Below are 26,824 nucleotides of genomic sequence, written 5' to 3'. Positions count from 1 at the left end.
TTATCTGAGCTGCAAGATATTCCACTGCGTCTTGGCATAGCCAGTGATTGAAAAAGATTGTATTCGCATACATAGTGTGGGCATTGCAGATAATGCACTGTATCCCTATGCATGCGTTTCACTATATATTCGGATCACAATCCAATGGTTTGTTTGAATTCAATCCCCGACAAACACGCGGGTTTGCTGCTATGGAGCATTGTGCTGCAGGCAGATGACATGCGCGCTGTTCCTTGCAAGGTCAGCAAGCGACGAACGCCTCACCCGTGGGGATAACTCAGGGGAGTACTCCTGAGGTCCTCTTCAAAAGGGGAGCATTCAGGGTGACAAATTCCAGTATCGTGACTGTATCTGGGTGGATAGAGGCAGGACAGGTTATCTGCGTTAACATAAATTAATCTGTTGCGCCGTTACATACATTAAACTAAGGTTGAGAAAGATCCAAGATACCTGCTTGTCTGTGACATGTCGAGTTTCCAGAAGGTCTTTAATTTCCCTTGTTCAAGTCGCCTCAAGTGCGAGCATGGATGGCAGATGTCAGTCATCCATTTGATTCTAAGTCGTATTCCGGCTGAATCTGTCTCTGTTCCACGCTCAGGTAGGAATGCTGAAAATATTTACAATGACTTCTATTGCTGTCCGAGCTGAGGCTGGACAACACCAGAATCTGGGGACTGAACCTGGGACTGTACAGGTATGCGTCATTCATTCAGCATCGCACTGTGTGATTTTTATTACAAATGGGCGATCCAGTTTACCTTTATTCACCTTTTTTTCCAGCCCCCCCTCCCACCCACCCCAAAAAAGATAATTTAACGGAGTGACATGTCTTAAATCAGAATTGCAGGTCATAGATATATTTCAATGCTAGCACGAGCAAATTAACAATGAAGCAGTGTTACCTTGCCACTGTCACCATTCAAAATACAAGCAAGGCTGTGCAAAGTCTGAAGCTTTGCATTCCTGCTCACCTACAGTTTGAGCCCGTCCCCCTACGCAGTGTGTGCCAGACACATAACTCATTAAAACTGTGAATGTCACGCCAGCTGATGAGAATGGAGCGAAGAGCCGGTCGCTTGCCTGATACACAGCACATTAAATCGTCCTTTTGTAACTAAAGGTGGTGCTGGGAATGAAAGCACGTTTTCACTATTCTTGATGGAATATAAAAAGATATACATAAAAAAGAGGATACCTTTAAAGCCAAGTACACGTTCTAATATTATTCTTTGCGTTTTTTTTTGAGGGGGGGGGCGGTTCTATAAGATAAATTGATGCCCCTCCGGCTACAGAAGTGGCTTTTGAGCGTTTAACTTGAATCATTCAAATACTTTTCATCGTTTAACCCAAGCCTGCAGCTCGACAACCATTGAGCAAATGGGAGGGAAGTCCATTCTGTCACATCGTTTATATTTGTGTGTTTGTAGGTCATCTTCAGTCGAGAAATTCTTTTTGGGAAGATGTGAAAATAAAACAAGCGCCTGCAATTTGAAAAAAAAAAATTAACCTTCACTGGCACAATTTTAAAGATTTCAGCCCAGGTCCAAAAAAAATGCACCAATATAGGTCAACGTTCACGGATGCAATGTTAATATTTTATTTTTTTGGGTGAGCGGGTAATTATAAAGTAATAAAGACTTATTAAGTCTTATAGAAAAGTTTTGCATCAATCTTTGCCGAGCAAAAGGCGAATAGAATTAAGACGATGGTTGTTTTAAGGGCAACAACAAGGAAAAAAAACATACACACAGTTGTGTAACCTTGGCACAGAGCAACCATGTTAAATAAAAACACCGCCCAGCAGGTTCCACAGCCGACCACTCCCTTGCAACAAGCCTTCTGTGGCTTTTTTCTTTGGGCCGGGTCTGATTGACGGTTTCCCATGGCAACAGGCCCCGCCCCATTAATCAGTGCGGCATCCGGGCCACTGAGGCCGGCTGGCAACGTCCTCCGCCGGCTCGAGGCCCCACCTTCCCCCCCCCCCCCCCCCCCCGCCCCCCCGGCCCCGGCCCCGGCCCCGCTTGCTGACGTCAGCGCCTCATCCGGGGCATCCGCTGTGATTGACAGTCTCCATAGCAACGCGCTCCGTCTGTCGCCATTTTGTTGTTAACCGGAGAGAGAAGAGAGAGAGAAAATTTTTTTTTTCAGGGCTTTCCCGCCTCGGAATATTTTTTTCTTCCGCGGGGGGGGGAAAATAATTTTTTTTTCAAACTCCACCTTTCCTTCCCCCCCCCCCACTCTCCTCCCCTCCATTCTGAAAAATTTCGAAGGCCAGATCGGGAGATTCGGGAGAGCGGGAGGAGAAAGTTGAATGGTCGGAGCGGCCGGAGAAGTCGGGCTGGCGAGCAGCGCAAGGAGGTGTAAAGCGGGTTTGAAAAAAGGCGGCGCCGAGGAGGTGTTTGCTGTTGCGCAGGTTTGTAGTGCGCGCCATTTTGTGAAATAAAAAAGAGAGAGGGGAAAATAGAAAGGAAGGGGGGGGGGGGGGAGGGGGTGGTGTTGGTGGGAAAGAGCAGAGGCCACAATTTAAACCCAAATAAGAATTGGCTCCGAGGGGACGGGAGACAACCTGGGGTAGGTGGGGATGAGACCATCCTGAACTCCCGCACTGGAGATTTATGTATTATTTTCCTACACTCTTTCCCCCCCCTCAAACCCCCCAGTCTTCCTTTACCAACCTCCCCCCCTCTCCCCTTTAGAAAGGAGGGGACTGTAAACCCAGGTGGCGGCTTCTCAGCAACGAGAGCGGCCTGGCGACAGACAGACAGACACAGAGAGAGAGAGAGGGAGGGAGAGGGATAGAAGAGAAAACGGGAAGAGGTTTGTCTGTTTCATTCTGATTCCTCGCCCAGTTTATTCTGTGTTTCAGTTTCCCCCCCCCCCCCCGCCTTGTCGTTTTACGCCAAAACGGCCTGACGCTTTTTAAAGACATTTCTTTTTTTTTTGGTTTGGTTGGATTGTCTTTTTAAAGCGATGGTTGTTAATTCATAGGTTAGCTCAAGAGTGAGAGGAAGAAGATGGACTCTTTTTGACAGTGCTACTGTAACTGGAAGTGTTACAGTAAATGTTGTGTACCCGAGTGTTTAGCCACAGGGCACAGCAATCAAGTCCTGAATTAGAAATATTCACGTTATTTTCATGTGTATATGACAGTTGTGTTATTTCAGTGATCTGGAGAAATTTGAATCTGAGACATTTGGCTTGTGTTTGGTTAAGGGTTATTTGGCCACTATGCACAGTTGATGTACAGTTTAAGTCAGTATTGACACCCAGCCTATAGTTGTGCATTGTATTTTTTAAAATTTTCCTTTGCCATAGTCATGTCCATTTAACAGAAGATTGTCCTTTTGTAAAACCATGATTGGAGTGATGCCTGCCAAAAATGCTCTTTACATGTTGGACTGTAATACAAGACAAGGGCAAGCCACTTAACATGTTAAACATTTAAAAAAAACCTTTTCAATATGCAAAGCGTGTACAGGTGTTAAAATTAACCTGATGTGTACAGGTGCAAGGTCCTATGGCAAATTGTTAAACATTACGAATTATGACAGTGCACTAATTTCTAGTATGTTGAGATCTGGTACATCTGCAAACAGCAAACTATAACGTCAGTAAACATTTAATGAAACTTGTTTTAATGGTTGAATGTTTATTCAAGAGCTCCTCAATGCCGACTAACTTAATTTTTATTTGACCAAGGAAACATATGGGTTTTGTTTTGATTGTATTGCCAGTGTTATCTTCAATAAGTCAAATGAAAACTGTTCATAATTGTCCATTTTGGGATTAACTTCTGGTGTCCTAAGGCAGGTTCAGACCTGAATCTCAGACTAATTTCAGTTGGTCTCAATAAAGCAGCCCTTCCAAAAATATCTTTTAACATTACTTTGCTTTCTATGCTTAGACCTCTGGTGAAAAAGATATTCTATACAGAACTGATACTTTCACTTCAGCACCACAAAATATCAGTTTGTTGTGATTGGAATTGGATTGTCAGTCACGTGATTTCAACACTTGTAGAGTTGAAATAGGGAAAAGTTGTCTTTGTGACAACATCTGGCTAGCAAAAAAAGCATTGTTGGTAGAATTCTTGCTGTCTTCATCCAGCATCAAAATAAATCAAGCAAAAATCTGTTTCTGGCTCTGTGTACTGTATATTGAGATACTATGCAAGTTGGCTATCTGACTTTTATTTTTATATTTGATTGTGCTAGCTGTTAGCCAGCAGTAACACACTCCCATAAGTCAAAAGTTTGTGTGTTCAAGCACAACTCCAAAGACTTAAGCGGAAAGTATAGGCTGACAGTCCAGTGCAGCTGCATTGTTGGAGGTGCCACCTTTCGGATGAGATGTTAAATCAAGGCCCTATTAATTCTCTCAAATGGATGTGAAAGATTCCATGGCTCGAAGAAGAGCAGGGGAGTTCTCCCTGGTGTCCTGACCAACATTTATCTGTCAACCAATATCTCTCTCAGTTTAGATAAAAACAAAAAGCTAAAAGCTACTGCGGATGATGGAAATCCAAAACAAAAACAGAATTACCTGGAAAAACTCAGCAGGTCTGGCAGCATCGGCGGAGAAGAAATCAGTTAACGTTTCGAGCCTTCATGGCCCTTCGGCAGAACTGAAGCATAGTTAGAAGAAGGGAGAAATATAAATTGGTTTAAGGTGGGTTGGGGGGGGGGGGGTGGTGGTGGGGGGGGGGGAGAGACATTGAGGGTGTGGTGATTGTGGAGATGAGCAGATAATCAAAAGATGTCACAGACAAAAGGGTCAAAGAGGTGTTTTGTCTGAGAAAAGTGCTAATTAAGAATGGAAGACAGGATATTCAAAGTACAGCTCTAGTGGGGGTGGGGTGGAAAGGCTAACAAGGTTTTAGTTTTAGATTTAAAAATAATGGAAATAGGTGGGGAAAGAAGAATCTATATAAATTATTGAAAAAAAAAGCGGGGGGTTGGGGGGGGCGGAGTTTAAGATCTAAAGTTGTTGAATTCAATATTCAGCCTGGAAGGCTGTAAAGTGCCTAGTCGGAAGATGAGGTGCTGTTCCTCCAGTTTGCGTTGGGCTTCTCTCTCAGTTTAATTGTTTGTTTATTTCATTGTCGATTGTGGGATCTTACTCTGTATAAATTGGCTGTCGCATTTCCCTTCAACACTGACTCCACTTCAAAAAAATGGGACACCCCGAGTTAGTGAAAGGTGCTACATAAGTACAAGTTGTTTTATTTTTGTGCACAAGTTTGGCTTAATGCATTGTTGTAATTAACGTGTCCATAAATGCACCACAATAAACTCTGCTGCAACAAGTCTTTAAGCCTGTAAATTGAAGTGATGATTGCTAATTGAGATGACAATATAATTTGATTTTTAAGCATTTCAAAAATGTAGGCTGGTTTAAAAAAAAAATCTAGTTTTCTAAATGATTGGGATTGTTCTGATTAGAAGATGCTGCAGGTGAGATTCATCTGGTTTCAAATGTTAATGAATATGAAGATAATATTGCAGCATGTACCCACTTAATGGAATTTTAACTTCCCCTTGCGTTGTCTGTGTCCTGTGCTCTACTTCTGTATTGGTGTTCTCTCCGAACTTAATTGCCTCCCTGTTCATCTACACATGAATTTCAAAAACCTTTTCCTTGTCAAGTCCCCTCATGAGCGTGCTCCTTCCTAGCCCAATAGCCTCATTCAGTTCTCGTCCTCTGCAAATCCAGTTCTGACCTTGTATTCTCCCATCTCTAAGTTTGGATGAAATGCCTACAGCTATTTTGGCTCCACAATCTGGAACATTGTTACACCCCTCTGCCTTTCCTAACTCCTTCCCCCCCCCACTTTCAAACCCATTCTCAAAACCTCTACCACTTTGATCTTCACCCTGCATTTCTCACTGTTATTTTCACTTGAGTGATGTACTTTAGAACATATATTATTCTAGTGCTAATCCTGCAGCTACAGTGTGGTGAATTATTGGTGGAGATTAGTCCATAATCAGTATGAGTAGTTGAAAAAGTGTTGCTTACAGTGGCTGTGTTCAGGAGAAGTTTACTTTATTCTTTTGCAGTAGCCCTGTCATGATTTGTTAATGAATCTCCATTTGTAGGATATACTATTTTCACAGTAATAGTTTGGCTGTGAAATTGCAAAAGCACTTGTGCAGATATCTCTCATGAGAAATATGCTTATTATTTAGCAGGCCTCCATAAAAAGGTACTTTTAAAAGCACAATTGACTGCAATACTATTTTCAGAAAGGTGTCAGCATATTAGTTTGTGCAATTTGTATATATGTTTTACTGTAGTATTATTGCTGTTACTTTTCCCTGTTGAAATTATTAAGATGAAATAACTTAATTACAGATATCAATAACCTGATATCAATGACCTGACCAACGCACTTTTAAAACTATAAAATTGCTTGTATTTCGAGGAATAAAATTTCTCTTGTCTCTGGACACATACTGCATCTGTAAAACAGTTATGTGCAGTGCTCACTTTCTGACAAAAATATTCTGGCTTTGCATCTGGGCAATCCAATCTCTGAACTAAATCCATGTTCAGTACATAAGTTTGTTATATATAAAATAAAACATATGAAGTACTAAGATACAACGTTAGAATGATGTAGACATCATTGTACTAAAATATCGTCTGTCATAAAAAAGCTGAAGCCTGCTGGATATCCTGGCCCGTCATGTTCATATAGGTGTTTCCCTTAAGTGAGTCAGCAGTACTGATTACGTCACAAAGATATGACGTGAGAGGGGATGTGAATAAGACACATTATGAACAAGTATAGATACTTCATTTGACCTAATCATGTTTAAGATCTTTTTTTCTTCTTTTTCATCTTTGAATCATAGGAACTTATCTCAGAAGGAGGCCGTTTGGCTCATAGCTGCACTGGCTCTTCAAAAGAGCAGCCGTGCTAAGTTCCATACCCCTGCTTTTTGCATGTAACTCTGTAGGCTCCTCATCCTCAAGTACCTATCCAACTCCCTTTTAAAACTATTTATGGATTCATCTTCCACTGCCTTTTCAGTTAGAGCTTTCCAGATCCTACCAACTCTGAAGATATTTCTCCTCTAAATATTTTACTTCTCAAATGTTCTTCCTGCTGCTTCTTCGGGGCAACCCCATTTAGTAATAAGGCAATGTTAAATTGTTAATTTTTATTCCATCTTCAGCACTGTTACAAATTAGAAGGTTCAATTTCTCACTCATCTCACTGAAGATGATTTAACCCAGCTTCATTTTTTTCAAATGGAATTATTTCTATCTTAACATTGTTTGTAGATCTTATTTTATGCCACAAAGCATGCATGGATATATAGTTTGGCCAATGTGAAATTATCCACTTTGGTAGGAAACATGAAAAGCACAAGATTTTTTACATGGTATGAGACTGGGAAAGGTTGGTATTCAGAGGCAGCAAAGTTAACATGCAGGTGTACAGCAAGTAATTAGAAAAGCAAATGGCATGTAAGCTGTTAATACAAAGAGATCGACATAGAATAATAAAGAAGTCTTACTGCAATTGACTATAGGGCCTTGGAGAGGCCACACCTTGAGTACTGTGGACAGCTCTGGTATCCTTACTAAAGGAAGAACATAGTTACCGTGGAGGGAGTACAAGGAAGGCTCATGAGACTGATTCCTCAGATGAGAGAGTTGTCCTGTTAGGAGAAATTGAGCACACTTGGCTTATATTCTCTGGAATGTAGGAGAATAAGGTGTAATCTAATTGAACCATGAGCTTGACGAGAGATGCTCTGAGTATGTTTCCTTTGGCTGGGGGAATCTAGAACTAGGAACCACTGTCTCAAAATAAAGGGTCGGCCATTTGGGATTGAAGTGAGGAGCAATTTTTTCGGTGGAAAATTTGAATTTTTTTTTTTCACTTGGTGTCGATGCTCGCCATTGCACTTAAATAAAGTTTCAGGACAGTTTAGGACGCAAGTATGGTTGTCAGGATTTCACAAATTCTACTTGCAAAATATGTTGCATGAAATTATGTAGCATGAAATAAAGTTATGCACATTTAGTTAAGTTTGTACTTTTTTTAAAAACAAGGCAATATACAATTTTGGGATTGATTTAGAATACCACTTCTTAACAGTTGTCATCCACTTAAATTGCATAATGTTGAGTGTGCTTTACTTCAGTAAGCAAAATGCCCTAATTTGACACCCATAGTAGTAAGGGGCTATGTTAGCATCTTAACTTTTAATAATCACTGTATCTCATCCACTGCATCTTTAGGAGACATCATTCTTGTATGAATTATTCATTTTATAATGCAACGGTAAATTATCAACCTGAAGATTTTTCCTCCTTTGAACATGTTTAGATAAAGTGCAAAATCTGGCTATAATATTTCTGCCTATTAGTGGCCGTAGCTGCCATAAAGTGCCTAACTTTTAAAGTAGCTTTTACTTGATTACTTTTGTAATCGTAACAGGTGATCAGAAACAAACCACCTTTCTGGCTGCATTTAATGTATAATTTTCTTTAATGAATAAATTTTTATTTCACTGAACTTGTCGCACTCACATCACAGATTTCTTTCAATGTGTGTGTAAATTATATGCTCTTAAACTATTGCCAGATAGGAAGTTACTCGAGTTACTCTTATAATAATTTAAGACAAGAAAATGAAATGCTGCTTGCGCCAATCACATTATTAGTAATCCTGTGCTTTTGATCAACCAAGAGAAGCATAATGAGCTTTTATAAAGCACAGGAAACTTGTGCACAACAGCTTTGTCTCACTAAGCCGCATGTACAGCCAAAAAAAGGTCCAGACCGTTTCAGGGAGGACTTCAAAACTGAAATCGAATCTTACGTTCACCCCATTTAGAATTTTGTTGACAATTGGATGTAACCCATACCCTTCTGTTAGATGACTATCTTGTGATTTGTTCCTCCTGTGATTTAGTGTGTAATGCTTATCTGTCAGTTTTCATAAAAATCCTGTTTCTAGAGCGACAACTGACTAATAGTTGATGTTGATCTATGATACTGGCTAATTGCCTCACTGTTTGGAGAACTTGTGGACTCATACTAGATATAAGAAAATTTCTATTAATCTTTTTAATCCTATTTTTTAATTCCCATGTCACCAGTATTTGTGACTAAAGTGAAGCCTATTAATGCATTGTTTATTCACAACCAATTAATTTAATACTTTATTGCATAAAACTAAGAAGTGCCTATATTGACTTTGTTTTTGAGAATTGAATAAAATTATATATCAATGGAGGTGAGGCATTTAGCAGTTGTATAAAACAGCAAGGCCGATTTTTTTGGTTACTCCAGCAAATAGCTCCTTGTTGTAAGGTAAATAATGAATTTTTAACATTTATCTCCCGATGTTAGGATTGGTGAGAGTAGGATGTCACTTATGTTTAATGACGAGCAATTTTTATTTGTGGAAAATCTGCAAGATTGCAATGATGGATTTGGATACAGTGTTTCAAACTTCTATTTTATGTGGACAGTGCATTTTGAACTGTGTAAGACTGGGTTTAAGTATGTTGCTTATAGGTTTTTCAGTAGTGGTCAGAACACTTTGTATTATGGTATAAAGTATATTGCATAATCACAATGCCTTGTGATTTTTGTTTCTCTTGTTCTTCCCTCCCTACACCGCAATCATCCTCGAAAAACTATATTAAATTAACAAATTTCTGTGTCACCTTTGTAAGCCTTTGGGAAATACTTCGGGAAATCCTAATCAATGAGTTATTTTTGAAGTGCATACTGCTACGCAGAGAAGCTCAACAACCAATTTGCACACAAGGCATGCAAACAGAAAATCAGGTAAATGACCAGTTTGAAAAAAGTGAAATCTTTTATATCCACCTGAGAAGGCAAACAGGACCTCGGTTTAAAATCTTATCTGAAATGCAGTACCTCCAACAGTGCAGCAAATTCAGCAGTGCTTTAGTGTCAGTTTGAATTTTTCGCGCAAATCTCTGGAGTGAGAGGGTGAATCCACAACCATCTGAGTTGGAAGAGTTCCACCAACTGAACCAGTATATTTTTATTGCGATACTATAAAATTTACATTTGTAAATGTGGAAAGAAATCATTTATCAGTCGGTATGTCTGTTACTATGTAAGACAAAAGATCTGTTTACTAAAACTTAACAGTTTAAAAATTGTCATTGTAATCTGCCAATTGGGCACATAATGTTATCCCAGCCTTTATCGGCTCCTGTTAGATCTGTGGACAAGTACAGAATCCTGGCATTATTATAAAGAGACATGCATCTGGAGGAGCAGGTAATAGTTGGTGATGGAATGTATTAGCTTGTATTAAGTATGGGTGACTGATAATCGCAGCTCTTGCATATGTGGCTTGCTATATTTTGTTTTATAATGCCCCTGTCAAGCGCCTTGGGACATTTTATTATGTTATAGGCACTAGATAAATATACGTTTCCTTCAGATGTCAGGAGATTTTCAAGAGTTCATTTGCAATGCTGTGTTTTTGACTTTCTTTTAAGAAGTCTAGCCATTATCTCATTTTTATTCTTTTTGCAAAGAAATGGCACTCGTACATAATATGAAGGACCTGTACGCTACTTTGGTGATGTCCAAAAATCTTCCACAGAAATATTTCCATTTCCAGCATTTCACCTGATCTTAAGAGATGCCTCTCTATAATGCTCATAACCCAGTATTATTTAATGAGGTGGCATTTGAATCATTGAAATTGCAACATGAGATTTAAATCTGACATGTCACATTTAATGCCCTTTCAGCTTAGTCTGAATCTTGCAGGGCCAATATACAACCTGAAGCAAAGCATGTGCAGCCTGATTGGGATAAGCCAGAGCGCTGTGAGTATTAACTTGCTTCTGCTTGCCGTGCACATATTAACATTGTTGGTGCTAGTTTGGTCCTCAGGAGGCATTTGGACTTGTACTAGGAACAAGGTTGATGCAATTAATTTTATATTTACTGGCTTGAGCTGTTTACTGTAGATTTGATAGAACATGACAATACATGTACGGCCTATATTTTTTGTTCGGAGGGAAAAAAATTTCCTTAGTTCTGGAGAATTTGGTGCAGTTTGAAACCGACTACTATTTGGCCCCAGAGTGATACTGAAACTTTTGAAGTTGCAATTATGCCAACTGTATATGTTTATAAAATAGAGCTATGAATTGAGTATATAAATTCATCTAAACCAGTTAGATAAATGCAAATTTTTGTTGTTTGATATGAGATTCTACCTTTTTAATTAGGAAGGAATGTAGGAACAGGAGCATGCCATTGTTTACCCTCGCGCTTGTTCCCCCATTCATGGAGGCATGGCTGACCTGTGACCTTGCCCTATATCCCTTAACACTTTTGAGGGACAGGAATCTTTCAATCTCAGTTATATGATTAAGAATTGATGTAGCGTTTGCAGAAGAGAGTTCCAAACTTAAACCACTCTCTGTGTCTAGAAGGGTGGGAGGGGTCCAAACTAACTTAGGGAAATGGAAACCAGGGTGCAACATTATAAAAGGATAAACAAGGTGTACAAAGGATTGAGAGAGATTGATAGCACTAAAGTGAGAAATAATAAGGGATCGTGTGAGGCCAGACTATGAGGGAACGCAATATGGTCTAAATTAGGTTTGTTCATTTATGTGAAAATGCATGGAGAGTGTTAAGTAAGATTTGTGCACTACAAGCACAAATAAGCACACACAAGGAGAGGTTCTGGTGATAATGGTGATCTGGCTCACAGAAGAGCAAGACTTAAGTATTAAATAATCCTGGATACAGGGTGTTCAGGAAAGATAGGGAAGGAAAGGAAGGAGGTGGTGTGACAGTATTGATCAAGGAGAATATCGTAGTGCTGGTGAGAGGGATCAAGGACAGAATCTTAAGATAAAGGTAAGATATTGCAGATCCTGGAAATCTGAAATAAAAACAAAAAATGCTGGAAAAACTCAGCAGGTCTGACAGCATCTGTGGAGAGAAAGACAGAGTTAACGTTTCGAGTCTGTATGACTTTTTCAGAAGGACAGAATCTGTTTGGTTACTTTAAGAAACTAGAGGTATCGTTACACTACCCAGTGAATTCTATAGCCCACCGACTAGAGGGGAAAATATAGAGGAACATATTTGCAAGGAAATTTCAGACAGATGCAGAAACAATAGAGTAGTTAGAACGGAGACCTGTACTGTGCCGGTATATATTGCTGTAGAGAACAGAAGGGGAGGAGTTTTTGAAGTTTGTTCAGGAGAGTTTTCTGGATCAGTATATTTCTGGCTCAGCGAAGGAGGCATTGTTGAATCTGGATCTGAGGAAAATAAGGTGGGATGAGTGGCAAGAGGGAAACATTTTATGGGAAAGTGGTCATAGTATCATAAGGTTTAGGTTAACTATGGAAAAAAGATGAGCAATCCAGAGAAAAATGTAATTAATTGGTGGTGGACCAGTTTCAGTGGGATAAGAACAGATCTGGCCTAGGTGAATTGGAATAAAAAATTGGCAGACAATAATCTTGACGAAACAATGGGATGCCTTTAAAGAGAATATGGTTCATATACAGTCGAGGTACATTTCCATGAAGGGGAAAAGAAAGGACAAAAAAAGCTAGAGAGCTCTGGATGACAAAAAGGATGGAGAGCACCATGAAGCAGATGAAAGAGGTTTATGACAGGTACCAGGTTGAATAATACAACTGAAAACCACACTGAATACATAAAGTTCAGAGGCTATTTACCAATGTTACCCTATTTTAACACGAAAATTAACGTGACCTCAGATACCAGCAAAACAAAGCAGCATAGTAGCATTCACTATATTATTAGTGTATCTATTATAGATCAACATATAACAATACATCATATAAATTTGAAAATCTTTGATTTTTTTCAAGTACTTTATAAAATATTGTTTTGTGTAGATTCCAGCCAATTCCCTTGTGACAGAAAACTCAGTGAGGCCCGTGACCACCCACTCCCAACACCTCACGCATGCCCTTCGTCCCAACCCCCTCTTTTCTGGCCACACGCACGCACATTGTTCCTCTCCACATCCATATGCGCGCACACATACATATCAGCCCCTCTCCTCTTCCACCCTTTTGGTACAGTTGCTGGTGCTTGCAAAGCAGTCACTATATCCTCCGGTAGGGACCCTGTACAACAGACTGACAAAAAGCAGAAACACAGGAAAGTTTGAAGCCACCTTGAACCTTCCTGGCTCAGTTGCATGACCTCCCTGTTTTTCCTGCACTCAGTCTGTGACTGAGTTACACTTGCTTGCCTCTGTCTGCTCCATGGCAGCACACAGACATCTCGGGCCCACTTGAACTCTCTGCTAAATGTGTTCTCTGACATTCAAGGGTGCTTTGGGTTCTCTGCCCCTTGTTGTTTGGCAGCAGTGGTCCAGGGCTGTCCCACAGAGCTTCCAAACGGGGCAGTCTCCTCTCCACAGTCAGCATTGCTGCTTTGGAGAAGGGGCAGCTTGTGACCCCAAATGTGACTTCTCTGACCACATTGGGGTCACGACCCAACAATTTGGGAACCTCTGAAATAAAGGATTGAATTCTAAAAAATGGGTGCAGGAGCAGAGGGACCTGGGGCTATGTGTGGCCAAATCGTTAAATGTGGCAGGGCAGGTTGAGAGTGGTTAATGAGGCATATGCTTGGGATTGAGGCAAAGAGCACAAAATCCCGTTATCTTGAACCTTTATAAAACGCTGGTGTGCCCTCAATTGGAGTGTTGTGTTTAGTTCTGGGTAGCACATTTTTGGAAAGATGTGAGGGTGTTGGAGAGGGTGCACAAAAGGTTTATGAGAATGGTTCCAAGGATGAGAAACTTCAGTTACGTGGATAGATTGGAGAAGTTGGGCCTGTTCTCCTTGGAAGAGAGGAGATTGAAAGGAGATTTGATAGAGGTGCTCAAAATAATGAGGCACCTGAAAAGAGTATATGGAGAGAAACTGTTCGCATTGGTGGAAAGGTTGAAGACTAGAGAACACAGATGAGGTGAATTGCAAAAGAACCAAAGACAACATGAGGAAAAGCTTTATTCAATTGAGTGGTTAGGATCTGGAATGGACTACCTGAAAAGGCGGTGGAGACAGAGAGATTGTGGCTTTGATAGTTATCAGAAGAGGAAATAGCAAGGAGACAAGGCAACTGCAGGGGAGTAGGACTCGCTGAGTTCCACGTCTAGAGAGCTGGCATGAACGTAGGGCCAAATTGCCTCCTGTGCTGTACCCATTCCATAATGCACTAATTTTACTCCTTATAATTTTGGCACTAATTTTTTACATTCCCTAGCCATAGACTCCCCAGCCAGTTTAAATAGTTTCTGTCTGATCTGTTCCCCTTAATTTTTTGAAAATTTCAATTAAATCTGTCATTATCTTCTAAATTCCAGGGAATGGACCTCTTATTTGTGTGATCTCTTCTTTTAATTTTACCTTGGGAGTCAAGGTGTCAATCAGATAAATCTATCCTATGCTTCCTCCAAGGTCATTATATCCTTTCAAAGGTGTGGTACCCTGAACTGCTCACTACTCCAGGTGTGGTCTAACCAGGGCCTTGTATAGCAGAAACATGACTTTACCCCCCTTGTGTTCTTGTCTTCTAGAGAAAAGACCAGTACTCCATTAGCCTTGCTGATTATTTTCTGTACCTGTCCGTGACTTGACCACCAAGTCTCTATGGGCCTCTGCTGTTTCTACCTTTTCGCTCTTTATAAAATATCCTTTTCCATCCTTTTTTTTAGTGATTCAAAAATTTGAAATTACTTAGTCTGTTGGTATCATCAGCTGTTATACTTCAGATTTGTAGGATTTCAATGCACGTTCATTATTTCTATTTGATGTTTGTGTGAGTTTAATAACTAGTTTGGTAACTGCTTTGATATCAAACAGTCAGCTGTGGACTTAATATGGCATTAAGTGCTCATCTAGTTCGATCCTTTGATTATTAATTTTGCTAAAATGTGAACCCCAAGTAAGCTAATGGTATTTAATATCTTAGTGTTACACTAGGATACTGAGCTTGCTGGCATTCTTAGAAATTGCAAGCAGTTATTTGGTGGAACACTGCATTTGTAACCCACTTTTTATATTGCCGAGTTGACCATTTTGAAAGCCACTGTTGAAGATGATTGTGCTATTGGTTGTCCTAATTTTACAGAGAATTGCATAGAATGCACAGCACAAGAACAGACCATTCAACCCAGCTCCACTGGTGTTTATGTTCCAGATAAACCTGCTCCCGCCCCTCTTCATCAAACCTTCTATTCCTTTCTCCGTCCTGTGCTCGTCTAAGTAACCCTTCAACACAACTGTATCATTTACCTTGAGTATTCCTTATGTAGCAAATTCCACATTCTGACCATTCTATGGGCAAAGCACTTTCTCCTGAATTCCCTGTTGGATTTAGTGACCATCTTTTATTTTTATGGCCCTTAGCTTTGGTATTCCCCCACACAAGTGGAAGCATCTTCTTTGTGCCTGCCTATCAAGCGCATTCATAATCTTAATGATCTCTTTCAGGTCTTTCCTTAGCTTTCTGCATTGGAGAGAACAGAGTTCCTTTCAACTTTCCCTGAAAGTTAGAATCTCTGTTCTTGGATGTTCTTGTGATTTTTTTTTTGGGACATCTTTTCCAGTGCTGCTATATCCTTTTTATAATATGGAGACCAAAACTGCTTCATACTCTGTCGTCTAACCTCAGTTCTCTGCAAGTTTGATATAACTTGTTTCTTCTCAATTCTTTCCCTCCACAAGTGGACCCGGTGCTTTGCTTTCATAGTGGCCTTATTAATCTGCGTCACAGCTTTACTGATTTATGCATCTGTACCCCTAGATCCCATTGCTCACCCTGTTTAATTTTTGGAGGAGTATGCACTACCTCATAATTGCTTACATTGAAATTTATTTGACATAACCTGCAAGATTATTAATTTTGTCTTGTGATTTAAGACCATTTGGGCAATTCCTGGTTTACGTTCAGGCTCACAGAAAATCTAAAAATAAATTATTTTCACTCCTTTAAAATGCGCATCATGTTTAAAAATTACTTTAAAACTTAAATGGTAGATTCATTCCAGGTTATATGTAATTGTGAAATAGTGCAATATCATTCTTTCGTTTTTTTTTCATGCTTTGTTCCAATAATCCATTGATAATTCAATTCCAAATTTGAATGTAACTTTGGTTGTGTTGCAGGCTCTCTTTTTAAAATTTGAATTTACTTCTGTGAAGTCATATTTACTCCCACTATATATTTTTAAAATAGATAAATTGTACCAAGCTTTTGTGGAAAATCAAGCTATCTGGCTAATCTTTGTTAATTTAGGTGTGTTTTTAAGGCAGTAGTGGGTTGTTTTAATAAGTGCTCTTGCCCTTAATTCTTTTTAAGAATGTCAAAAGGCCATTCAGCAACTCGCTTGTGTATGTTAGGGCCTTGTCTAGAACCTCGCAGATCAACATTACCTACTGTGTAAGACTAGATTAGGTCTGTCACTTTTTCGATCACATGTGAAGATCTGACACTGTTAGTTCCTTTTAAATAATATGCAGTATTTTTTTTTGTAAGGATAGTTATTAAGATGGTACAAAATGCATCAACTAGTTTTTATTTCAGTGTAGAAGATTAAATCAGGACAAATGAGGAATCCCCTGTCCTCCACACTGGAATTATGTCTAAGCTATTTGGATTTCAGCTGTCAGTTTATTTAGATCCAAGCCCACTTGGTTGAGGAAGCACAGGTAGAGACACAGTTACTGATGAGATTAAGAATGGAACTTCAACAACAACAACAACAACTTATATTTGTACAGTTACCTTCAATGTAATGAAATGTCCCAAGGTGCTTCATAGGAGAGTGATGTAAGGAGATGTTGGGTCAGATTACCAAAACCTTGGTTAAAAAGGTAGGTTTTGATGAATGTCTGAAGGAAGGAAAGTAAGGTAGGTGGAAAGATCAAGGGAGGAATTCCAGACCTTAGGGCCTGACAACTAAGAGCATGGCCAAAAATGGTGGAGCAATTAAAATGAAGGATGCTCAAGAAGCCAAAATTAGAGGAGTGCAGTCATCTGAAGGTTGTGAGGCTGGAGGAGATAGGGAGAGGCAAAGCCATTGGGGGGATTTGAAAACCAAGGATGAGAATTTTAAAATTAAAGGTATTGCTTGACTCGGAGCCGGTGTAGCTCAACAAGCACAGGGGTGAAAGATGAACAGTATTTGACCCCAGGTAAGACACTGGCAGTGGAGATTTGGAGTACTTCAGTTTATTGAGGGGAGAATGTTGAAGACCAGCTAGGAGTACTTTGAAATTGTCAAGGCTAGACGTAACAAAAGGCATTATTGATGGTTTCAGTAGCAGATGAGCTGAGGCAGGAGTGAAGTCTGGCAATGTTACCCAGGTATAGACTGCCTTAGCGATAGCATGAATATATAGTTGGAAGCTCATCTTTGGGTCAAATGTGACACGAAGGTTGTGAGCAAGGTTTATGCTTGTTCTGTTGTTACAGAGAGGAATGGAGTTGGTTGAGTTTGAAGCAGGGACTGAAAATGATGGCTTCAGTCTTTCCAGCATTTAATTGGAGGAAATCTCTGCTCACCCAATACTGGGTGACTGGTAAACAGTCTGATAGAATACCTACAGTAAAGGAGTCCAGAGAGATGGTGGTGAGATAGAGCTGGGTGTTGTCAGTGTAAAAGTGAAAAAGCATTCTCAAGAACTTAAAGTAATTGTGGAAGTTTGTATGTTTTCAGACCCTATGAAGTTGTGTTAACGATGTAGTAATGAAGCTTTGTTGTAGTCCTACTTCAAACAGAATATCTTTGCTATGTTATTGAAATGACAAAGCTTCATTACAGCCATGCTTTTACTTCATTGCATCTGTATATTGTCAAAAGCACAAATTCTAATTGCCCGTGTGTTAGTGGTGGTCTTGGCAAGTAGTGATTGGGAAGCATGTCACAATAGAAAAGCAAAAAATTCCTTAAAAGACAGTACAGATTTTTTTACTCTAGTCATATAAGGTATATTTTTGGGATTCATAGGCTATTTTGCATTTGGGCAGATGGGAATGCTGTGGTTCTGAAACTTAAACCTTCAGAAAACTGATGACTTCTTGGATTAAGGTCTTTTTAGTATGTCAAAGAGGCCAACAATCCAACAGTTTTTAAACGTGTCGATTAGCTCCTGCCAGAAAGAAATAAAGCTGCATGGATTAGAAGTTCTACTGTTTTCCCTCCATAATTTATTCTTGGAGGGGTTGGTGTGGTAAAAGGGGATGTATGTTAAGTCTAGAAGAAGGGTTTGAAATTATCAGTATGTGGTTGTGGGCAGTAAGATGAGGGTAAGTCAGATGAAGAGTTTGCTTAAATTGCTATAATTGTGTCAATCAAGCTTAAATTTATGTTGCACTGAGCTGATATACAGACTTAGTCAGTGTAACCTTGTTAAAGTTTTATTGAGTCAAGAAATGGAACAGTCAGTTGTACCGAGTACAACTGTTATGGAATATTATGTAATTGATTAAAAAAAACTTTCAAAGCTTTGAATTAGATCAATAGTAGCAATAAAGCTCATCTTAAGGCTGCAATGTCTCTTGTATCCCTATCTTCATTTTCCAATTTACTGCTTGCCTTTTGCTCTCGATAGCTCACTCTTATCTTGCCGTCAGTTGCTCCTCACTTATATTGATTTAATGGTGGGAGCACTTGCTTAAAATTGATTTTAAAATGCAGTGCACTAATTAACCTCGGCAATATTTGATATAACAGCTATTATGTTATTGACTTTTTTATTTGACAGTTCAGTTCCAGATATCCAGAACAAGAATATTCCTGTGTTTAGTGAGGAAATGCACCCAACAAAACCTCAAAGCAAATCTGCATATAACTTATTTTTCCAGTAGGCCAATAGCATTTGTAGAAGTGATATATGTGAACTGAGTGCCTTCCATGTGAAATTTAATGACAGGAATAATTTGTCTTATCAATTGCACTTGGGGATAGTTGTACTTTGCATTCATTTATATGTAATTCATTCCATTTTCCCTGATTTTAGATTTGGAGTAAAATGTATTTGGATTGTTGTTGAGGGAAAATTTGTGAACACAACTTTTAGAATTGCTTGTACTTCTCAGTTATTCATTTGATATATCAGTGTCCTGTATGAATCTGAAAATACTTAAATATGATCTTGGATGAGCACTGAACTTTGACTTTGATCTTTGTGCTGTTCTTATTTCCCTTGGACATGATGGGTGTGTCAAGATACAATAGTGAGCTATCACCTTTTCTGAATGCAGGTACAGACTATTGTAAAGTACAACCATGTAATACAACATTGCATTCCTTATCAGTAATATTTGGGGTAGAATGCAATTGTAGACAAACGTACCTTGCCCAATAACCAGTTGAATGGCTGCTTCCTATTTACCTGATGGCTTCCAATGCCACCTGCTTTCTAGCAGTGACTACACTTCAGAAGTAATTCATTGGCTGGAAAGTGCTTTGGGATGTCCGGTGGTCATGAAAGTCACTATATATGTGCAAGCCTTTTTTCTTCTCTTCCTCACATTGTAGGAAGAAATGAATATTGCTTATATTGACTTTCATCTATTTGGCCATAGTCAACAGTCAACCAAGTACACTTTCGTCTATTTTCATGCAAAATTTTCCATTGGTTATTGTAAATTTTCATTAGCTGGAGGAATGTATGCATTGGTGTGTGTTATTCAAACTTGTCACTTAGCCTTTTTTGGAGCTAGTTGAGAGATGTAACTAATTAAAATATAGAAAGTAACCTATATCAAGTCACGAATGCTTTTTATTTGAATGTGCTTCTTGGTGATTTAAAGAGAAAAATCATGCAGGCAACAGATTAATGGGTGTAAGGTTATTGGAAGGGCAGGGAGAAGCCAAATGGCTTCAGTGTATGTGCTTTTATGAATTGAGTTTAATTCAGCCCAAACATGTGAGTAGCCTGTATTTTTAAAAAAAAACTAGGGAATGTATGTAAATAAAGCAGTTAATACTGTAATTTTTCATATTTGGTTGATTGGTGATTCACTGTATGGTACAAAATGTTAATTGTTTCCTAGTGCGGTTGTCATGGCAGTTACAGATTGATGTCATGTTTATCTATGGTGATTAGATTTTAATGTGGCTGGAATTGGCTTGCTCTAGTAATGTGTGTATAAATTATTCTTGGGCATGTGGAATCAATACAGATGTTTCGTGTGCCTAAATATATGCAAAAAGAGGATTTATTTCCTTTCACAATTTTTTGTTCCTTTATCAGCTTTTCTCCTGATATGATTGCTTCTTTGAGGTACTGGGCTATGGACACACATGATGATGGCTTCTCTAGGTCAGGATTTTTCCATTATGCCTTATTGTAAACATTAAGAATTGTTGGGGGCCTTTACAGTCAAGCCTGATCCTGTCTTATTTGTCATGTCCACACATTAGTTTAAGGATGAAACTTCACCACACTTTTTGGCCTGGATAGCTCAGTGCCAGAAATCGGAAATTTTAGCTTGAGCTTTTACATGCATCTGTTTGTGTTAGCCCATTTGTAGCTTAGTGCCAGCTGTAAAATGTTGGCTGTATTAATGATGGACTATGATTTCCCATAGTTATCCTATACAGGATTTTAAATTTCACATTGAAATGTGTGACTTGATAATGCCGACAATCTAATTGCTGCTAAAGGGCACTTGGATCTGTTTTGAGTAACATCTGTGGTTAACTTCTGATATTTTCTCAAAAGTATCCCAATATTTATCACTTCCTAGTTGTAGAAATGAAGGAAAAAAAAATCTCCCTGCCAAGCATAGTCATTTTAGTTTAGCTACATATGGTGATAAATATTTGTTTGACGAATTGAGGAAGCCATTATTGGTTTAGCATTGTTAATGGGTTTGTCTTGAAATACAGTTTGTGTACTTTGATTCACTTTTGAAAATGAGTGAAATGAATGAGAGGAGTTTTCTTTGGGCCACTATATTTCAAAGAATTTCAATCTAATGGTTCATTATACCAAATAGGTTTTCCTACACCAAGAAAAAACCATCACTACCATTGACTGTTCTTTCCATGGCATGGAGACAAAAACTTCTTTTCCAGTTCTTGAGGGATTGAATAAGAACAATCACTCTGCTAAATTTACTCTTACAGTAAGCCTTTGCCACCAGTTGTACCATGATGTTTTTGCAAGTGTACGCATGCAGAAAATTGACATCATAATTAATGTCTGCAGGCAGGTAGTAAGATATCTTTTGTGCCTGGTGACTTCACGACCATCAATGAAACCTGCGTTCTGTTTATTAGCTCTTGTTAGACCAGTAGCAACTAGGAAGATCCAGTGGAAAATGTACATTCCTCGCTCCTGGACTGCAATCTGACACGTTTTGTTTTTATGTGGCCATAGGAAGTACATAATTGTGCAACAGAAACTAGTTGCCGAAAACAGAAGGCACCTTAAAGTATTTCAGATCAAAGTAGCAACAGAAACAACTGGTATGAAATATTAGGTACAATGCGAAGTCAGGCATTAGTCAAAAAGTTAATCTTGAGTGAGATGCATCTTGCATTGTCAGATGTACATTCATTTATATGGAGAAGCTTCATGATTCTAAGTTTACTTTAACACGTCGTTTCAGCAGCACCTTTTGCCAAATGCTTAGTTCATGACTTATTTTTAAACTTGCCAGGGAACACTGTGAAACCAGGATAAGTGAACTTACGACCCATGTTATTAGAATCATTTTCTTTGACCCATGTTTTAGTATTGATTGCTCTATTTGACCTGTATTTCAATATTAAATACTGTCGTAATAAAGCACAAGTTACTATTTATTTCTCCTAACCGCAGAAAGTTGCTGGCCTAATGATATGTAATAAGACCTATATGATGATACCTCAATTTAAATTGTAATGGTGTGGTTGACCATCACACTTGAGCATAAGCTCTAATAACTATTAATTTATTTTAATGGCTTTGATGACAGCTGTAAACTTCACTAAGGAGTTCTTTTGTAAATAATGGTAACAAATTAATGTTTATGGACCTTTTGGGATGGTAGTAAATACACAGCAAGAGCTAATAATGACTAGTGTTATTAAGCTTTGCCATGTCTCTTCCCCTCATTCTTTACATAGTTGTCCTTATTACTAACCATGCTGGTGTGGGTTGCCTGATTTTCAAAAAACAATTGGCAAGAATGTGTGAACCATGTTAGGTTTAAAGCCCCATTCTAAGCTATCACAGTTGAAAGTAAGGATCACCCTGTACTTTGGACACGTGTTGGTTTGTTGTTTCTCTCGACATCCCCATCCAAAGTAAATAACTACATCATGAATGCTCTGTTTACGCTTTGTGACTTGATAAGTATCTACATTGGTTTGAATCCCCTACATCAACATGGAAGCTCAATGCTCTGGCAATGACTTCATATTCGTGTGATAGCAATATTGGTAATAAAATATTTCCATGTTTGCACTGCTGTAAATAGCTGGTTCCCGGCCTGAGACTATTGAAATCATTTTGGGTAGCAATGTAATGGAGCTTTTGTGAAGTGAAAAGGACTAATCTTTGGTTTTATAATTTTAAGAAATATAAATGGGTAAACAAGAGCTTCTTCAATTTGCACACTTGTAATAAAATTTCTAAAGCTTGACTTAGAGTAATGTAGGCAAACACAGCACAAATGTGTTAAATGACCAGTTAAGTGGTGATTTTGATGAAGAGATGAATGCGGGCTGGAATATCTGGAGACTTGTGACACCCTCCAGGTGGTACTGAGGATTTTTTTACATTTAAGTAGGCATATAGTGCCTCCATTGAATATCATTTTTTGAAAAGTAGCATCTCTGATACTGCAGCATTCTTTCAATACTCCACTGAAGTGGTAATTTGGAATACAACACCTGCTTGCATTTACATTAATGTCCTTAACACAGTAAAATGTCCCTAGGCGCTTCACAGGATCGTTATCAAACAAAATGGTGCAGGAGGCCAAAGTTAGAGGAATGCTGATATCCTGGAGGGCTAAAGCAGATTCTGGACAGGGAGAGGTTAAGACCATGGAGATGTTTGAAAACTCTGGATTTTTTGAGGCATTGTATAATCGGGAGCCATTATAGGTCAATGAACGCAGGTGTTGATATGAATTAGGACACAGGCAGCAGAGATTTGATGGCTTCAAGTTTTCAGTGAGTATAATGTGGGAGGCAGGCTAGGATTGTATTTGAGTACTCCTGAAACCATTATATATACCTTTGTTACCTCCAGACTTGAATAATGTAAAGGAGGTAGAAATATGTGGTCTTAGTGACCGTATAAGGAGGAAAACCCTACTTGGGGCCAGATATGCCACCTGGTTGCAAACTGCCTGCAGCAACTTTGTATAGTTACCAGGGAGAATGATGGCGTTGTTGGCTAGGGAATGAACTTTGTGGCAGAGTAGACAATGGCTTTGGTCTTCCTAATATTTAGTTGGAGGGAATTGCTGCTCATCAGTGGAGGGGTCGCAAGAGACAGTACGGGAGAGCTGGGTGTCGTTGGCATACATGTGGAAACCTATGCTGAGTTTTCGGGTGATGTTGTTGAAGCGCAGCATGTAGGTGAGAAATAATAGGGGCCCAAGAAGAGATCTTTGGGAGAGACCAGAGATAAGGGTGGGAGTGGCATGCAAATCCATTGCAGGTGATTCTCTGGCTATGATTGGATAGATAAAATGGGACCAGGTGAGTTCGGTCCACCCAGCTGGACAACAGTGGAGACACGATGGAAGTCAACCTTTTCAAAGTCTGCAGACTGGTTGAGAAAATATGTTGTTTGTGACTTTTGAGAGGGGTTTTGATATAGTGAGTGCAGTGTAAATTTGGTTGGAGGGATTCAAGCATGGTGTTGTAGAAAACATAGGTACAGATTTGGGATTCAACAATCCATTAAAAGACTAGGGAGAGGAGAGGTGGTTGGAGATGGGGCAATAATAAAGGGATGAAGGGTTGCTATGTTTTGAAGAGAAGAGGAATGTTAGCAGATTTTAAGGTGGGGGGAGCAGCACTTGAACAAAGAGAACCATTAACAATAGTTAACAAAGAAGCCAGGAAGTTAGTTAGGTGGTCGACAGTTCAGTGGGAATAGTATTGAAGGAACAGGAGGTGGGTCTCATAACCAAGATAAATTCTGAGAGGATGAGGTGAGCTAGGAGAGAAACTAGGGAAAGATGAGTTCAGGGAAAGGGCAAGGGGGCGTGGGGAGCCTTTCAAGCAAGTTTGGCATAGGGGAAGGGAGGGAAGAAGCAGAAACAGTTGATCGGATTTTATTAGTGACAAGTCCATGAGCTCCTTGCACTTGTACCTGAGTCCTGGTGGTAGGTCTTTCTTGGCAGATGAATAAGGGTGACACTGGGTTGCCGTAGGGTCAGTTTATCTTGGCTAGTGCCCCTTTTAGACCACCATTTATACGAGAAAGATCAAATGGTCCAATCAAGCTAAAAGAAGCCAAAATAAGCAAAAAAAGTCCCAGCAAATTCAGGGTTATCTTCCGAATTAAGTGAGAATGTTATCAGTATCCATAAAGGGGCTTGAATTTATGACTTGACTAAAGCTAGAGTGCTACCAACTGAGCTAAGCTGATTTAATGTATAATTTTAAATTGCAGATCTTTGTAACTGTTTCTTGAAACATGCTCGATTTCGGAATGATACGCAGTTACATCATTTTCATATTATGGTCAAAGCAGCAAAGTTGATATTTATTTTCAAAGCATTACAATGAACTGGAGCACCTCCAGCTGGAGAGAAGGCACACAAATTAGGAAAACCATTTCTTTCTAGCAAAGAGATAAGATAAGGTAATTGAAATGATTGAGAATTGTATTTAAATGTTTGATTTCAGTATTTGAACAGTTCTTTTTTTCAGGAAAAGCATTCTAGTGGGATTTTAGCATGGTACTACGTAATGCTTTTTTCAATGAGGCAGTCACTGGCTTAGACTCGGAATAAACCAGAGATAAAAACAAAAAGCTAAAAGCTACTGCGGATGCTGGAAATCCAAAACAAAAATAGAATTACCTGGAAAAACTCAGCAGGTCTGGCAGCATCGGTGGAGAAGAAATCAGTTAATGTTTCGAGTCTTCATGACCCTGCCGAAGGGTCATGAAGACTCGAAACGTTAACTGATTTCTTCTCCACCGATGCTGCCAGACCTGCTGAGTTTTCCAGGTAATTCTGTTTTTGTCTCGGAATAAACCATACTGAAGTAAATGCTGCAGAAATGAAGCCAAGCTCCAAATGACACAGTAACGTGATACTTGCATGTTTGATGCACCTAGCCAACCACAGTCGCTTTCGTTTGAGAGTCTGCATGTTTGCAGGTCATTTAAAAGTTCGAGAGTTGTGCCTTATGCACCAGGCTTTAAACCTTGGAATTTTTTTTGATTTACAATAGTTTAATTTGGAATCCTAAACATGATAGCATCTTTTAATTATAAATCTTGATTTCTGGTGTTCTGTGGTCCATGTAATTGGTACTTGGAGCAGGGCTATCCACACTGAAAGTTTAAATATCGCATGAAAATGGTATCTAAATTATTTTAACCAAGAGGTACCTGTATTTAAGCTTTATTTTTAAAAAGTATGCTGAAGAATAGTTGTTGTTTCTGAGCATCCCTTTGTTTTGGGACACAAGACCATGCATGTATTTTTAGAGTCTTAATTAGAATATTTTTCTGTCATGTGATATGTAAATGACTGTCTGTCTGCCTAGTTGAATGTGACCTGGATTGTTTGACCTAAACATATCCTTGGTTTGAGGTTTGTTATCTCATTGATCCCACTAGCAGCTTTTCAAAAAGGAAATATGCCATTGCTTTTCAAATGTGAAGCCAATGAGCACCAAGTTGTCCATTTTTGAAAAAAATGTTGTTGGTAGAGTGTCATCTTCAGTATGATAAAATTTTGAACGTTTAAAAATACTTTTCCTTTTTGCATTTGTTTTCCACTTAAGTGCTGATGACTTTATTGTGGGGAGGAAGTGGCAGGTACTGAGGGAACTGAACTTAACAGTTCATTTAATTTCAGTATCTTTCATAGTGTAGTCCCTCAGTCACCTCAAATGGTGTAATTAGCAGCTTGGTTAAATGTGAAAAGTCAAACAAATTCAGATGTCATTCATTTTTTTAACGTAAAGAAATGTTGATGCTGGTATGGAGTTTCCATACTGAACCTTAGATTGATTAGGAATAATAATTAATTTTATAGTTATTTTCTCATTTTTCCCAAGCACAGTGGCTGCTAACATTTAATTAGGGTTGATGTCAGTTTCCAATTCTACCAGTTGTATTTTTGTTTTCATTTCAAGTTCACCTTTAAGTTGGAATTTTAGGGACACTTCCCAAAAATGCTAACCTTGCTTCATTCACTATCCATTTTAGGAATGGGAACATTCTAGATTATTTTTTAAAAGTGCCTAAAAACTGGCTCTCAAAACCTTTTGAACAGTGAAATCCAGCAGAATTATGACTGCATGATGTTGTACTCGGAGTGAGCTGATATCTTATTCCTAACATAAAAATTATGGCCCAGTTTTGGATGACTTATTGGCCCTCTGTTCCGAGCTTGATCTAAACTTGCCTGAAAGAGAGAAATACAGTGAGAAATTTCATTGCTGATAGCTGTTCAATAATCACTGGTGAATATGTGTAAATGTTGGTTGAGGACATGATAGGGGCTGGAGTTGGCTTTGATTAATCTACCATTTCCCCTATTTCTACAGTGGTTGATTAACTTGCTGTGATTCAGTTCTTCTAGACTTAGTAAATGG

General features: G+C 39.0%; 1 protein-coding gene across 5 annotated transcripts in view; it reads left to right on the top strand.

Annotated features, from left to right (window-relative positions):
• The first annotated feature begins 243 nt into the window (after window positions 1-243).
• The window catches only part of LOC144691802 (dual specificity tyrosine-phosphorylation-regulated kinase 1A), a 92,154-nt gene continuing 65,573 nt past the window's right edge, over window positions 244-26,824 (top strand). For 2 of the 5 annotated variants that reach the window (XM_078560300.1, XM_078560296.1), the window contains exon 1: window positions 2,103-2,413. The gene's annotated coding sequence lies outside the window, so the exon portion shown is untranslated. Of the gene's footprint in view, window positions 599-2,102; window positions 2,414-2,536; window positions 2,572-2,674; window positions 2,818-26,824 lie in introns of those variants that run through there. The other 3 variants (XM_078560297.1, XM_078560299.1, XM_078560298.1) reach the window with 3 other exon arrangements.

The sequence above is a fragment of the Cetorhinus maximus genome, chromosome 16 (genome assembly GCF_964194155.1).
Source record: "Cetorhinus maximus chromosome 16, sCetMax3.hap1.1, whole genome shotgun sequence".
In the NCBI taxonomy this organism is placed as follows: domain Eukaryota; kingdom Metazoa; phylum Chordata; class Chondrichthyes; order Lamniformes; family Cetorhinidae; genus Cetorhinus; species Cetorhinus maximus.
The sequence above is the reverse complement of the archived record's forward strand: the minus strand, read 5'-3'. Positions and strand labels throughout refer to the sequence as shown.